The following is a 14,789-nucleotide window of genomic DNA, read 5'->3' on the forward strand; positions in this document are numbered from 1 at the left end:
CAGTAACGATCGAACTAAAGATATTGGAGAAATAAAATCCGTCATTTATATGGAATTAGTTTGTATTACAATTTTATTACGATTTGGGTAAAAAAAATATCTCCTTAAAATTTATTTTTTTTCAGGTATCCTGGCTATATGGAAAGATTCCTAATATGGTAATAGTACAATACACCTTATACGCTATTTTGCAAATTCAGTGTAATAGTTTACAAAGAAAAAAAGGGGAACGTATTTATTTTTTTGCCATGAGAAATTTAATTACAATAAGTGGATTTCAGAAAATCGCGGTAATTTGAATAATTTGTATATGCTTTTGATAACGGGTTTGAAGTTTAGGTATTCTCTAGCCGCACTCTTGTATTACTATAATCACTGAGAGTTGGCTTACTTATATAATAATCTTATCATTCAATATTTCCTAAAAAAGTAAATAAACATCATCTATTTATAAGTATTCATGATTTGGAAAAACTCCGTATGAAGTTGAATCAAGCACTCTATAGTAATTATCTTTTTTCGTACACTGTATTACATTTTTACAAAGTACAAAGCGTACAAAGCCAATACCAAATAGGCAGAAATCAGTAGCTGTTTTCTATACTACGATAATATTAAATAAACACACAAATTTTTTTAAAGATCGTACAAATATCGGTGACTGATATATATTAGATAACGGATCGGTGACTAATAGTTTGGATATCGGACACTTGGTAATTTACATTTTTTTAACCATATTTGAAATTTGCGCATTATGTGACAAATCGGGTACCCGATATGTTGTTAATATGTAAAAATACCCGATATGTACCTAATTAATCACCAATATATAGGTACCCGATATGTGTGAGATAGATCGTTTTTTGACCTGTGAGAGACATTTGAGTCAAATATGTCAGCTTGTTATGTAAAGAACTCATATGTTTTAGTCAAATTTATAACACAAGATGGTAACATCAATTGTTATCCTGGACAAATTCAATTCTTTTTTTTCCACAAGGTTGACTTACCGGAGTGAGAATTGGATTATAATTTGGCATTCATTTGATGGTATCAACTAGTGAATTTTTATTATTATTTCAGTATTAAAGACGATAAAATTTGCAATGTCAAACTTTGAGGTACTGAATTTTATCCTGAAGGTCGAGATTTCATAATTCCAGTGCATAATATTCTCAGTAGATTTGTGCCAATAAAATATAAAATTTCAGATAGGAAAAATGCAAGAAAATATTTGGCCATAAATTCTGTTAATAGAAAATTTAATATTTGTTAAAAATAATAATAATAAATTTTCATTTTTATTAGTCAAAATTTAACGAATTGTTGCTTTTTATTGGATTTTACATAAATTCTTTTTTTGAGTTATATATAAGTACCACTTGTTCATAATAAATTTCAGAAACTGAGTTTTATATAATGATTAGAACTTCAGAAAATTAAAACTTCAGAAGAACTTCAGAAAAACTTTGAAAAAGAACTTCAGAAATCATATGAGTCAAAATTAAGCTGAAATTGAATTCAGATGAATTTTGGCTGAAATTTATTCTGAAATCTAGCCAAAAGTCACATGTCTGAAATTTCTTATTTTGACTAGTGGGATCAAATTAAATAACTGGTTTGGTCTAGTCTAGTCCTGAATTATTTTTTTAATATAATCCGAATCAGACTGAAATGAAGCAATTTTTGGTCCAGTCCTGGGTTACTCCTCAACTTGGACCAATTTAGACCATTTAGAGCTTTACAGTTAGCGTTAAGATTGCCTTAAATTATAATTATTTATTTTAGGGCAAAGTTGTACAGATTTTAAAAGATCTGAATAATTCTTTATTCATCGACTTATTTGATTATAAGAAAAAATGGACTGAAATCAAAGAGGATGTACTTTGAGAAATCATTTCAGTTATAAAGAAGAAGATGGATAACAGATTCCAATATACTAATACAGAATTAAAAAAATCCTACAAATTTTCCATTAACATCAAAAAGATGTGTATACTATTTTAACAAAACCTCTAAAATTGAAAACTAATAAATAAAGAGTTAGTACGAATAGTAAGAGAAAAGATGTAATGATTATTTATTTTAAATTATTTATCATTCTATTAATATACTAACTGCACAAATTCAAATAATATTATCATTATTCTTATTTATTATATAGAAGAAAGAAAGATACTGAAAAGGATTCCATTATATATTATTTATGAAAGACTCAATGCTTATGAATTTGCAATCTTCAATGGAGTGGGATGATTAGATCAAAGACATAAAAAAAGCTATTGAAGATTTAAATTACTATTCAGATAAAGTTTCTGAATCAGACATAAAAAAGGCATAAAATAAAAAAGATATAATAATTCATCCTTCCAAAAGGGAAGATTCAAATCATATATTATATAGTGCAACAAAAAAATTTTTAAGCGGCCAAATTTTTTATATTATGTAATACTTAATCCTGTAATTTTATTGGTCAGATTTATTTAATTTAAGTTATAATTCTTAATTTTAGCCAGAATTATACATAATTTTAACCAAATTTACATAGTTAATAATTAAACGAAAGTAACTTTGGCCAGAATTATATATAATTCTGGTCAGAATAAAATGGCCAAATATTTAATTTAATAGTAAAATATTTCAACTTTGAATTGCTACTACTTTATTAAAAAATACTTTATAGAAAATTTAAAAACATAGTTTAATTAAGCTTAATCTGATTTATTATTGTACATTTATACTTTATGTTTATCTTTTTTTTTGAATGAATAGTAATGATTTAAATTTTATCAAATTTAATTGCTGGGACTAAGTTGTATGCACTGTATGTATATGATAAGTTATAAAGATCAAGCGTGATTTAACATGTTTAATGTTATTAATATTTTTATTGATTATTTAAATTTTAAAATTTCTATTAGTATAGATTCAGAAACTATGATATGCTGATAAAATGGAAGAAAAAACTCAAAATGTAGAAACAGTAAGAAAAAGATAATATGATAAATTAATGATTAATTGTATATAGAAGAAAATTTGAATCCACCTTCAGGTATACCAAAATGGATTATTTCAACTATATATCAACTTGAATAAATATTATATTATGATGGTAATTTATTATAAGCAATTAATTAATATTAGATATTAGTGAAGATTTATTGCATTGTTAATATTCAAGTATTTATACAATATTATGTAAATTTGTTATTTTTATATTTACAATAAATAAATAAAATAAAAATTAAAATAAATAAAAGTGACAAATATCAGAACAATTATTGGAAATTTATTAAATATATTGGGAAATATACAGGTTGCCAATATTCACTGGATTTTTAAATTGAATTAGCCTGATATAGTTTAACCTAAATGTCTTATGATTTTTTCTGATTTGTACTATGCATCGGTTAAATTTTGTGTATACCTATTAGACTATTTAAAATGAAATTAAATGTAAATTAGTAATCTATTAAATACATGAAAATCAACTGGCATTTCTTTATAGGTAAATAGATAAACTGTACTGTACGGTCAGCTAAATTGTACTGTACGAAAATATTTTAGCCAATCATAACTCATTGTATACTTTTCAAATTTTTTTTATTTATCATACAATAAAATCTGATTGGTGAGTTATCACTTCGTACAGTACAGTTTAACTAACCGTACAGTACAGTTTATATGTATACTCTTTCTTTATTTAACTGGTATTAGTTTATTTGATTCATCCTAAATATAAAATATGTTAAATAAAATTAAATAAATAAATAAAAATAATAATAAATTATTAATTATATCTAACCTCATATAATCAATCCATCCAAAAGTTGCATAGTTAATTAAGATCTACATTTTCTTTAATATTGATGAACTAATAAAACTTTTCATTAAATTTTCATTCAGAATAACTAAGGTTAAAGAAATAAAATTATTCATTTTTTATGAAAAAAAATTGCTAAATTTGACTTGGCCACCTGAAAAAAAATTTATTTTTCAATAAAAATTTAGCTGATTCCTAGAAGTTGATTGGTTGATTTAATAAATTTTTTTCCTAGATCATCAGATGGAAAAAAAATTATTTTTTTATGATTATGATTGGTCAAAACTAAAATCACATGACTAAATAAAATAAATTTTTTTTATCTTTTTTTAACATTTATATAACCTGTCCGGTTATGAGAAATAAATAATTTTATTTACTTGGGCTAATAAAATAATTTGCTATATTATCTATACATTTAAATATTTTAATATTAGTTTTCCAGTACATTGTACTCTATTTTGCATATATCTATATTTGGTTTTAAATATTATTAAATATATATTGAATAGATAATTATATAGAAAAATATATTAATAATAAACTAATTTAATTGTAATTAAAAAATTAATAATTATATTTATGAAAGGCTAAAAATAGTATTTTCAATATTATTATCTGATATCTCCTTATTAATTTTTAGTTGTAAATTTAAATCAGTATTTACTGAATTATTATTTATTTCTAAAAGTTCAAAATTTGCAAATTCATATAATTCAACTTTCTGATATATTTTATCTTTCTTTTTTACAGTAATATTATCAAAATAAGAATAAGTTGAAATATACTGTCCATAAGGTTTACTTATAAAATATTAGATTTAAATAATTGCAAATAAGAAATTAATAAATTAATATCATTTTTTTAAAAGTTATATAGTATATTTATTTAAAAATTAATTTTATATTCATCTTTGGTGAATTTCACGTTGATCTGTAATACATTAAAATTTTTAAATTTACTTTAATAAAATTCATTAGGTGATTTTATATTACATATTTTTACACAAACACGTAGCATGATATATTTTATTTTTTGCTTTCTTATAATATTATCTCTAAAATGATTAGCTTTTTCTAAAACTTCTTAAAGTAAGATTTTTTACTTTCTTTTTATTTACTAGTTTAATGTTCTTTTTCTCTTATACTATTTTGTTTTTCAAAAAATAATAATTTCAAATAACTTCAAGGAGTTTAAGATAAACTCACTTTTATACTAGTATTTTTAGTATTTTGATATTTTATTATTTTCTTTTATTAAAAATGATAACCTTTTTATTCTTATTATTATTCTTTTCACTTCTATTTTATTTCCATAATCTCATTTTGTTTTCTATTATTTCATTTTATTTTTCATTACTCCATTTTATTTTTCATCATTCTATTTTATTTTCCATTACTTCATTTAATATTCTTTATAAGTCAAGTCAAGTTTTAAATTAATTTTTTATATGATAAAATTTGTCCTATGTTAATTTTTAATACTTTAATTATATTATTTATTTTATATAAGTTTATGTAAGCCATTTTAAGTTATATATACAGGACACTAATTTCATTTTATTTTTTATTATTCCATTTTATTTTTCATCATCTCAATTCACTTTGTATTGTTTTATTTCATTTCCATTTTGTTTTTATTATTTCCTTTTACTTCCATTTTATTTTTTCATTATCTCCTTTGATCCCATTTTATTTTCTATCAGTCTATTTTGTTTTCCATTATTCCATTTTATTTTAAATGATTCCATTTTATTTTCATCATTCCATTTGTGTTTTATATCCTTTATTTACTTTTATTTTGTTTTTTATTATTTTATTTCATTTTCGTTATTTCATTTTGTTTGTATAATTCCATTTTGTTTTAATTACAGAACCCCGCTTACTTCTAATAAAGTCTCTGGAAAAAATTTCAAATTTACTAGTAATTTTACCTTACTTCAATTTTTAGTATTATTAGTTAATTGATTTAAAAGGCAAAAAATCATAATAATGCAGTGTAATATTTTCTTTTTTAGATATAATTTATTTATTTATAGTATAATCATCAAAATTTTTTTTTTAGTGGTTTTATCTTAGAGTTATAGTTAAGGTTGCTTGTCTAAACCTCTTCAAAATCCTACAATTAGTTTCGTCAAAATTTTACTATAGATTTATTATAGTTTTGGCAGAGTTTCAGCAGTTTCAGCATTTATAATAAGTTTCAGCAGTTTCACCTTTCTTCAAAGTTTTGCCAGTTTTTTAATATAGTAACTTTAATATAGTTTTGGCAGAATTTTGCTTTTCGGCGAAATGCCATCTTGCCTAACCCCTAGGTTTCAGCAAGCAACCTTAGTTACAATGACCTTTATTATAAGTAAGCGGGATCCTTTAATTACCCTATTTTATTTCTATTTTGTTTTCATCATCCCATTTCACTTCCATTTTATTTTTCATTATTTTATTTTATTTTACATTATTCTATTTTATTCCCATTTTATTTTTCATTATCCTATTTCATTTTTCATTCCTTTATTCCTATTTTATTTTCATTATCCCTTCACTTCAATTTCATTTTTCATATTGTTCTTCTATATACTTCATATGGGCTAATTTGTCTACTCTGCATTAAAAAAAGTTATTGAATTGATTTGCACAATTTTCGTTACTCAAAATTGTTTCGTAATACCAAAAAATCATCTGATTGATGATCATTTGACTAAATAATAAGTTGAATAAAAATTTACATTTGCAAAACTTAAATTATTAAATGTAAAAAAGGTGTAAAAAAACCCATTTCACCAATAAAAAATCCATTTCTCATATATATGGAATTTTTAACATATATTATTAAAAAGTAAGTATATTTTAATAAAATATAAAGTAAAATAAAAATTTATATAGTCTTAGTAGCTATAAATGTTTATAAAAGTATAATAAAAATATCATATAAAAGATGGTATCATAATAGATATTTTCAAACAATAAAAATAATTATTTTATGTCAGAATTTGTATTACCATCTTTAGATGCAAATATATCAAGATTCACTGATCCGTTTTCTATAATTTTAGGCTTGTTGGAAAGCCCTTGTTCTGGACTTTATAGGCGAAAAAAAAGCTCGCTGATTGAATTACAGTCAACTCTCTTTATAGTCATACATTTGGAACAGTCCATATTTGGTGATTATAAAGAGATGTGACTATATAAAAAATTTCTTATATTTGTATATCATAATTCTGGCCAAAAATTAACATAATTTTAGCCAGAATTATATTTAAAACTTTATTGTATCGTAACTTTGCCAATAATAATCATAGAGAGATGATCTTACCGCCATTCGATTTGTCTTGATGAGACGGTTCTAATGGTATAAAATACGTCGAAATCCAATTACTAGATTAATTTCCAAAATTAAAAAAATATTAATGGTTTTTGTGTAATAACTCTATCAATATTGATCCTAGAAAGACGATCTTACTACCATTCGATTCGTCATGATGAGACGAATCTAATGGTATAAGATACATCAAAATCCAATCACTAGATCAATTGAGCTTACCACCATTCGATTTGTCTCGATGAGGCGATTCCAATGAGCTATAAATCGTCTTTTTACAATCACTAGGTACCAAGAAATCTAGTAAAATGTTAAATGGCGCAGTAAACGTAAATCAAGAAATATTATAATGCCGATGTTTAACATTTTGTTGAATAACTCGTCAGCCAGTGATTGGAAAAGGATAAAACTACCACAATTTGATTCGTCTCAGTGAGACGATTCTAACAAGCTATAATACATTTTTGTACGATTATTAGATGTCAAGTTATTTAATATATTTTTTATATAACTGTGATTATAAATAGTTCTTTTTAATATAAGATTTTTGAGAATAGATGTGATAGTGACTATAGATAGATTGTGACTATAGGATAGATTTTAATAATTAAGTGTTTTGAACATTCAACTGATGTGACTATATAGTAGAATGTGACTATAGCGGGAGTGACTATAGAGGGAGTTGACTGTATTAGATCCAGAAATATTTACGTTTAAAGTTGAGGTATGAACTTTTTAACATGCTTAAATGCAAATATCTTGGGATCCACTGATCCGTTATTTATAAATTTAGGCTCTTTAGAAAGCCCTTGATCTGGTCTATATGAGCGAAAAAGAGCTTGCTGATTGGATCATTAGATCTGGAGATATTTACGTTTAAAGTGGAGATACAAATTTTTCATATACTGTATATACTAAGTGCTAAAAATTATATTAATTTAAAAGAAATATTTACCAACTTATAGTATAATAACATTAAATAAAAGTTTTTTAATACTCACCCCAAATTTACTGTATATTATATAGTATTTTGTATAATAAAAATGTAATAAAATCAATATTTTAATTAAAGGTAGACAAATCAGCTTATATGTTATTTCTTTTTTATATATTCATTTTTTTTTCATCATAAAATTGTTAATGGCATATTATTAATAGGTCAAAAAGTGAAAAATCAGGCATCAATCAGTCACCAATCGGTCACCAATCAGATAGCTGATTGGTAACTGATTGGTGACTGATTGGCATTTTTACCAAATATCGTCACCAATCAAGCAGTTTGCTAACTTTTGATCTAGTATCAGAAAAGGATAAAATATAGCTCATTAGAATCGTCTCAACAAGATAAATCTAATGTAGTAAAATCACATTTCCAGGATTAATAATTAATAAAAAATTAAATAAAATATAAATGATATATTTTTATTTTTATATTTTACTTAATTTCTTATCAAGTATTAATCCTAAAAATGTGATTTTATTACCATTAGATTCGTCTTGTTAAGATGATTCCAATGAGCTATATTTCATCCTTTTCTGATTACTGGATTAAAGTTAGCAAACTGCCTAATTGGTAACAGTATTTGGTGAAAATGCCAATCGTTACCAATCAGTCACCAATCAATCACCAATCAGTTACCCTGATTGGTCGACCAGGCATGTATTGATTGCCTAATTTTTCACTTTTTAACCTGTATATATTTTATGCATCATTATAGATTTAAATTAATAAAACTGAAAGCTTGAATTAAATGGTTAGTGGATGGTATAATAATCTAATTAAAATTATATTAATATTTTTGTAATTAAAAAAAACTTTTTGTTAATAAAATTTTAAAAGTTCATATTTAAATGGTTATTAAAAAACACTTTTTTTTTACATGTTTTGAAATTACGTGATCTAGCTAAATTTTAATATAATAATAAATATTATATAATATAATAAAATTTACCTTCAGTGAATTTAATCTCTGATGAGCATTAAAATGATTCTTTATTTAAAGTATATTTATATCTGTAAATACTTCCTTTACATTATTTCATTCTTTATAAACATGATAAATTATTGCAATACCTTTTTTATTATTTGTAGGTAGATATTCAATAGGAGTTAGCGAGTGAATTATAGTTTTAATAGTCATTTGTTTTGTAATAAAATATATTTCTTTTACATCATCTTCCAATTCAGATATATTTATATTATCAGATATAATAAGCAATAAAATTTTATAAATATACATAAAAATGACATAAGCAAATAAGTTATGAGCATATTATATCATTTCTGCAGCATTAAGATTTTCTTTATAAATGACATTCTCTTTATGAATAAAGATAGTATTTACTATTGATGATATGTTTTGTATTAAAATTTATTAAAAAACATGAAAAAAGCAAGAATATGTTTCAAACTTTAATAAATATGATGTATTACAATTTATAATGATAATGTATTATTATTATTATTAACAATTATAGTAGTATTTAGATATATACAATAGTTTTTTTGTTATACATTATATAGTAGTGGGTCTGCAAACTTATCATCTTTACCAAACTCTACAACTTTCTGTATTACTCATTTTTTATTGAGATTTATTTTATTACTATTTTTACAAAAATGTGATCAGTTTGATTAATATAATATTATAATAAAATATTAATTTTAGTATAATATAATATTAAAATTTATATTTTAATTATATAATTAGAATGAAAATTATAATTTATAAAAATTTTTTTTTTAGATTTACTTTAATCATTAATAATTAATGTTTAAATTAATTTTATTGATTAAAATTTATCAAAAATATTTTATTTTTTTAAGTTAAAATATTATAATAATAATTGAATAAATAAGATTTCTTTTAATATAATTTTATAATTTTATAATATAAATAAATATAAATAATAAATACTTGCAAAAAGCTTTTTTAGATCTTTATTATATAAAACTTTATAAAGATTATAATAGATTGTAAAAGATTATGAAAGATCATTTATTTCAATGCTAAAGATTTTTATTAAATATATGCACTGTATATTTAAAACTTTTATATAAGTAAATTTAAAGAAAAATAGGATTGAAAATTACTTTATTTTATAATTAACCATTAATTTTAATATGCACAAATTAAGCATATATTAAAAAACTTACATTTTTTGAAAACTTTATTATAAAATATGAACAAATATTTTGCATAAGTTTTTTGTATAAATACAAAAAAAAAAATAGGTTTTGATAAAACAATTTTTGAGCTTTTTAAATAATATAAAAATTGATATTTTGTTTGAAATGTTAAATTGAAAGTTTGCTATGAAATTTTATAAACTATGATAATAATTAATAAATATATTAATTTTTAAATTTTTACAAATTTTTAAGTAACTTTTAAATAATATGTAAAACATGTAAAACTCATTCGGTACCTATTTTAACAATATTTAAAAAATTCGATGGCTAATTTAGGTTATTTTAATACCATAGTAATCAGCCAAAAGACTAAAACTAGTAATAATAGTATTATAATATAATAAAAATAAATAAATAAATAGATAAATAAATAAATAAATAAAATTTGGCTGCAAATTGAAAACATTTCATTTAGTAAATTCCATGTTTTTATTTGTTCTCAATTAAAAATTCGATTTGCCGTACACATACAAAAGCAATTATTTATCACATGAAAACTATTTTTAGTAAAATAAAAATATTGTACACTAGTATGCTTAAAATATTATACGTTACTCATTTAAAGGACGTGAATCATTATTAACTAGAAGTTTAAAAGAAAAAATTAAAATTTCAAAAAAAAAAAAAAAGAATGATATCTAGACTTTTATTATATAATAATAATAAGATTTACATTACAGTATATGAATATCATAAAATAGTAATATTCATACTTCAAATGTACTAAAAGTAAGGCGCATAAAAGAAAATTACCATAAATAGAAAATTTTGAACAAACAAAGCAAGAAAAATAACGAGATTCAATGGACCAAATAATTTAAATTTGTGTCCTAATTAAGGAATTTTGATATACAATTGGTTACACACGAGTAAAAAAAATTGATCAACCAAATGGTTACAAAATTTTTGGATAAGAAAAAAAGGCGCCAAAACTCTATTTTCTGAGATTGAGAGCACATGGTATCCAAATATTTAGTTTACACATAAATTATATTGTCCGTTATTACTTGTTAACATATTTATGGAAAGTATGAGAACCATTCAACTTTCTTAAAAGATGAGAAAGATCTTTTTGTATGAAAAAAAAAATGAGGCTTAAAATGAATTTTTTTTTCAATGATGTGTTCACGGTGTTCACATCATAATTTTCCGGACGGATTACTGATCTTTGTTGCATTTGCATTTTTATATATTATGTTGGGATCCAATAATTTCCTAGGAAGGTAAAAAACAAATAAGTTGCGATCAATACTTATTGGACACTTTAAATATTTAGGATAAATTTAAGGAAATTTTAATATAGAGTTAATGACTTTTTTTTTTTTTTTTGAAAAAAAAAAAAATCGAGATGAAAAAAAAAATCAGGATTATTGCAGGTGGGAAAATTTCGAGATATTTTAGATAAAGTAAAATCTCTTTTTTTTTTAAAAAAAAAATATTTTATTTACCTGTAACACATTTTTTAATTTACTTGAACAATCGCGTGTTGAAATTTGAAAGAAAAAATTTTTTTGTGGCGGTGTTGCAAGCTTTGATAAGTGTTTATTTCGTTTAAAGATAAGTGGATAAAAAAAATGAGGCGAGGTGCGTAATAAACTTGTTTATGATGCGGTGATACTTTAGTGTTACATAAGTGTCACAACACGCGATCACCATTACAAATAAGGAATTTAAAATAAGACCTGAAATAGTATGATTCTTGAATTTACTCGCCAATACATAAAATGTAACACAAATCACGAAAGAACAAGTTTTGGAATTTTTCTTTTTTCTATGCTGGTACAATTTAGGAATTTTGTTTGTGGCCAATGTGGCGATTACACATAATAAACATAATAATATAATTCTATCGTAAAAAAGAAACAGATAATTTATCAATCATCCGTTTTAGTGATTATTACATTAAATTTTCCTTTGTTAATCCTTTTTAGATTTATTTTTAAAGATTTTTTGATATCTACTATAAGATAATTTTTATCATCAATATCAATATCAATAATATCATTATCATTATCATTAGATAATTTTCTAAGAATCGCGCGTGAATTTTTAATTGTGACATGTATTGTATATTAAATGTGTGTACAGTATATAACAGTATAAGTGTATTACTATATATATATATATATATATATATATATATATATTATATTTAATATTTAATATGTATATATATATAAATTATACAAACACACACACATATATATACAGTATATATACTACCTATTTATTTATATACGATTTATGCATGTATAGTTATTTATATCTTGTTAAAGGTTATTTTTACAATTGTTTCGCGTTATATGATAAAGTTTTTGTACTATTTTCGCGTCGTCACAAATTTAACGCCTTTTTAAAAACTTTAAATTATAACGAATCTAATGTTTTTTTTTATCGGATTCTTTATTCCGATATCAAAAAATATTAAATGAATCGTGTTTTTATTTATAAAGCTTACCAATCATTATTATCAGGGGCAAAGGCAGGCTTAAAAATAATCGAAACAAGTTTTATTTATTTTGAAATTCTCTTGTACAAAAAGAATTAAGAATAGATCATGTGTAAAAGTTAAATCATATATATATTATTTATTATATTGAAAAACAAAACAATGTCATATAAAGGAAACTAATGGGGACGCGAAACGTGACATTTTCTTTATATCCTAATTAAATTTGGTAATTATTATATAATGTATGTTTAATCAAATAAGGTAAAAAAAAAAGCCTTTGATAAAAATATTAAATTATTATTGGTAATAATTAAAAATATAAATCTTTTTAATCTTTTTTTTAATTTTATAATCTTTTTTTTTTTATATATATATATATTTTTTTTTTTACCTTCTAATATTCTTTTTTTTAAACGCGTTATTTTTATATATATTATATATATGTAATCAGCAAAATATCATATGACCGCAGTTATTCATCATTCCAGTCATTCACCAATATCATCTGCACGTTATATATTTGTTTATTTATTTATTTATTTATCTTTTTTTTTTTTAATTGAAAATCTTTTTTCAGATCATAATTGGTAAATTTTCCACTTCACAGCCGCATTCTCTGTCTTCGTCTTCTTAAATAATCTTTTGCTAACAAAGGAAAACAATGCGTTTTAATTAAAGATGAACCGCATGCGGTTGCTTTAATAAATCTTAATTAATCTCTCTAATTAAAAAAAAAATAAATTTTTTTTTCTTATTTGTATTTGTTTATTTTTTTATAATTTTTAATTTTTTATTTATTTCTTTCTTCTTTTTTTCTACTTTTTATTTTTTTATTTTTATTTTTTATTTTTATTTTTATTTTTAATTTATTTTTATTTTTATTTTTATTTATATATATGTATATGTATATATATATATATGTATATATTTGTTGGAAAAAAAAGTAAAAAGCGAATAACTTTGATTATTTGTTGCATTCATCTTTCACAAAAAGTTAGTAATAAACGAAGTTTCCTTTCATGTCAAGCCACATAAATAAGTATATAATATAATGGGCCACGGTTTTAGCCACAGAAAGGACGAGGCTCGACCGAAGTTTGAAAGGGTAATGCCAAAAAAGGATACTGCAACCTGTAACTATTCCAAATCAGGTTTAATAATAGTCTATAATATTTATACATATTTATACTATTATACATTTGAATCGATAGTATCAACAAAAAAGGATTTTCTTAAATAAATCATGTTAAATTATTTGTAAATGGGAAGTTATATGAATGTCTAATTAATTACACTGTATAAATAAATGGTTTTGAAATGTCATTATGATTGGGAATTTCAACAATAGTAACGGATTCTATTTTAAAGTATAAAAAAGTAACAACTTATAGTTTATTTTAGTTTATTTATTTTTTTTTTTATTTAAAAAAAAAATTCGTAAACATATGTTTGTTGTACATTTCCTTTCGGTTTACTGTATAAGCAGTATTACAATTTTTTTTTTTTTATTTTTTTTTTGTAAACGCAAATAAAGCTTGTAGTATTTTCCCTATTAGTATTCAAAAAGATAAAATGATCTTCCATTAAAAACTGTATATATATTGTCTATCTACCTTTTGATCCTTTCAATAATTTGATGTTTCGAACTGTTCTCCAACGGTTTTGATCGAGTACAATCTTATATATAATATGTATATATAAAATATATAAATTATTATAATTATTATATTCATTTTTTTTTATTTTATTTATCATAAAAAAAAAAATTTCAACAACTTAGAATATTTTTTTTATTTATTTATTTATTTATTTTATTTATTTTATTTATTTTATTTTTTATTTTTTATTTTTTTTGGTTGTATGCGCTTTGAATGTTTGTATCGTTATATAAACAAAGTACACATAGAGTGCAGACAACATTTGCTACTATAACCACTAGATATTTCTCCATACGCGCTTATACACGCATTTTTTATTCACCAACCGAATCATTTTTTTCA

The sequence above is a fragment of the Rhizophagus irregularis genome, chromosome 32 (genome assembly GCF_026210795.1).
Source record: "Rhizophagus irregularis chromosome 32, complete sequence".
Lineage (NCBI taxonomy): Eukaryota > Fungi > Glomeromycota > Glomeromycetes > Glomerales > Glomeraceae > Rhizophagus > Rhizophagus irregularis.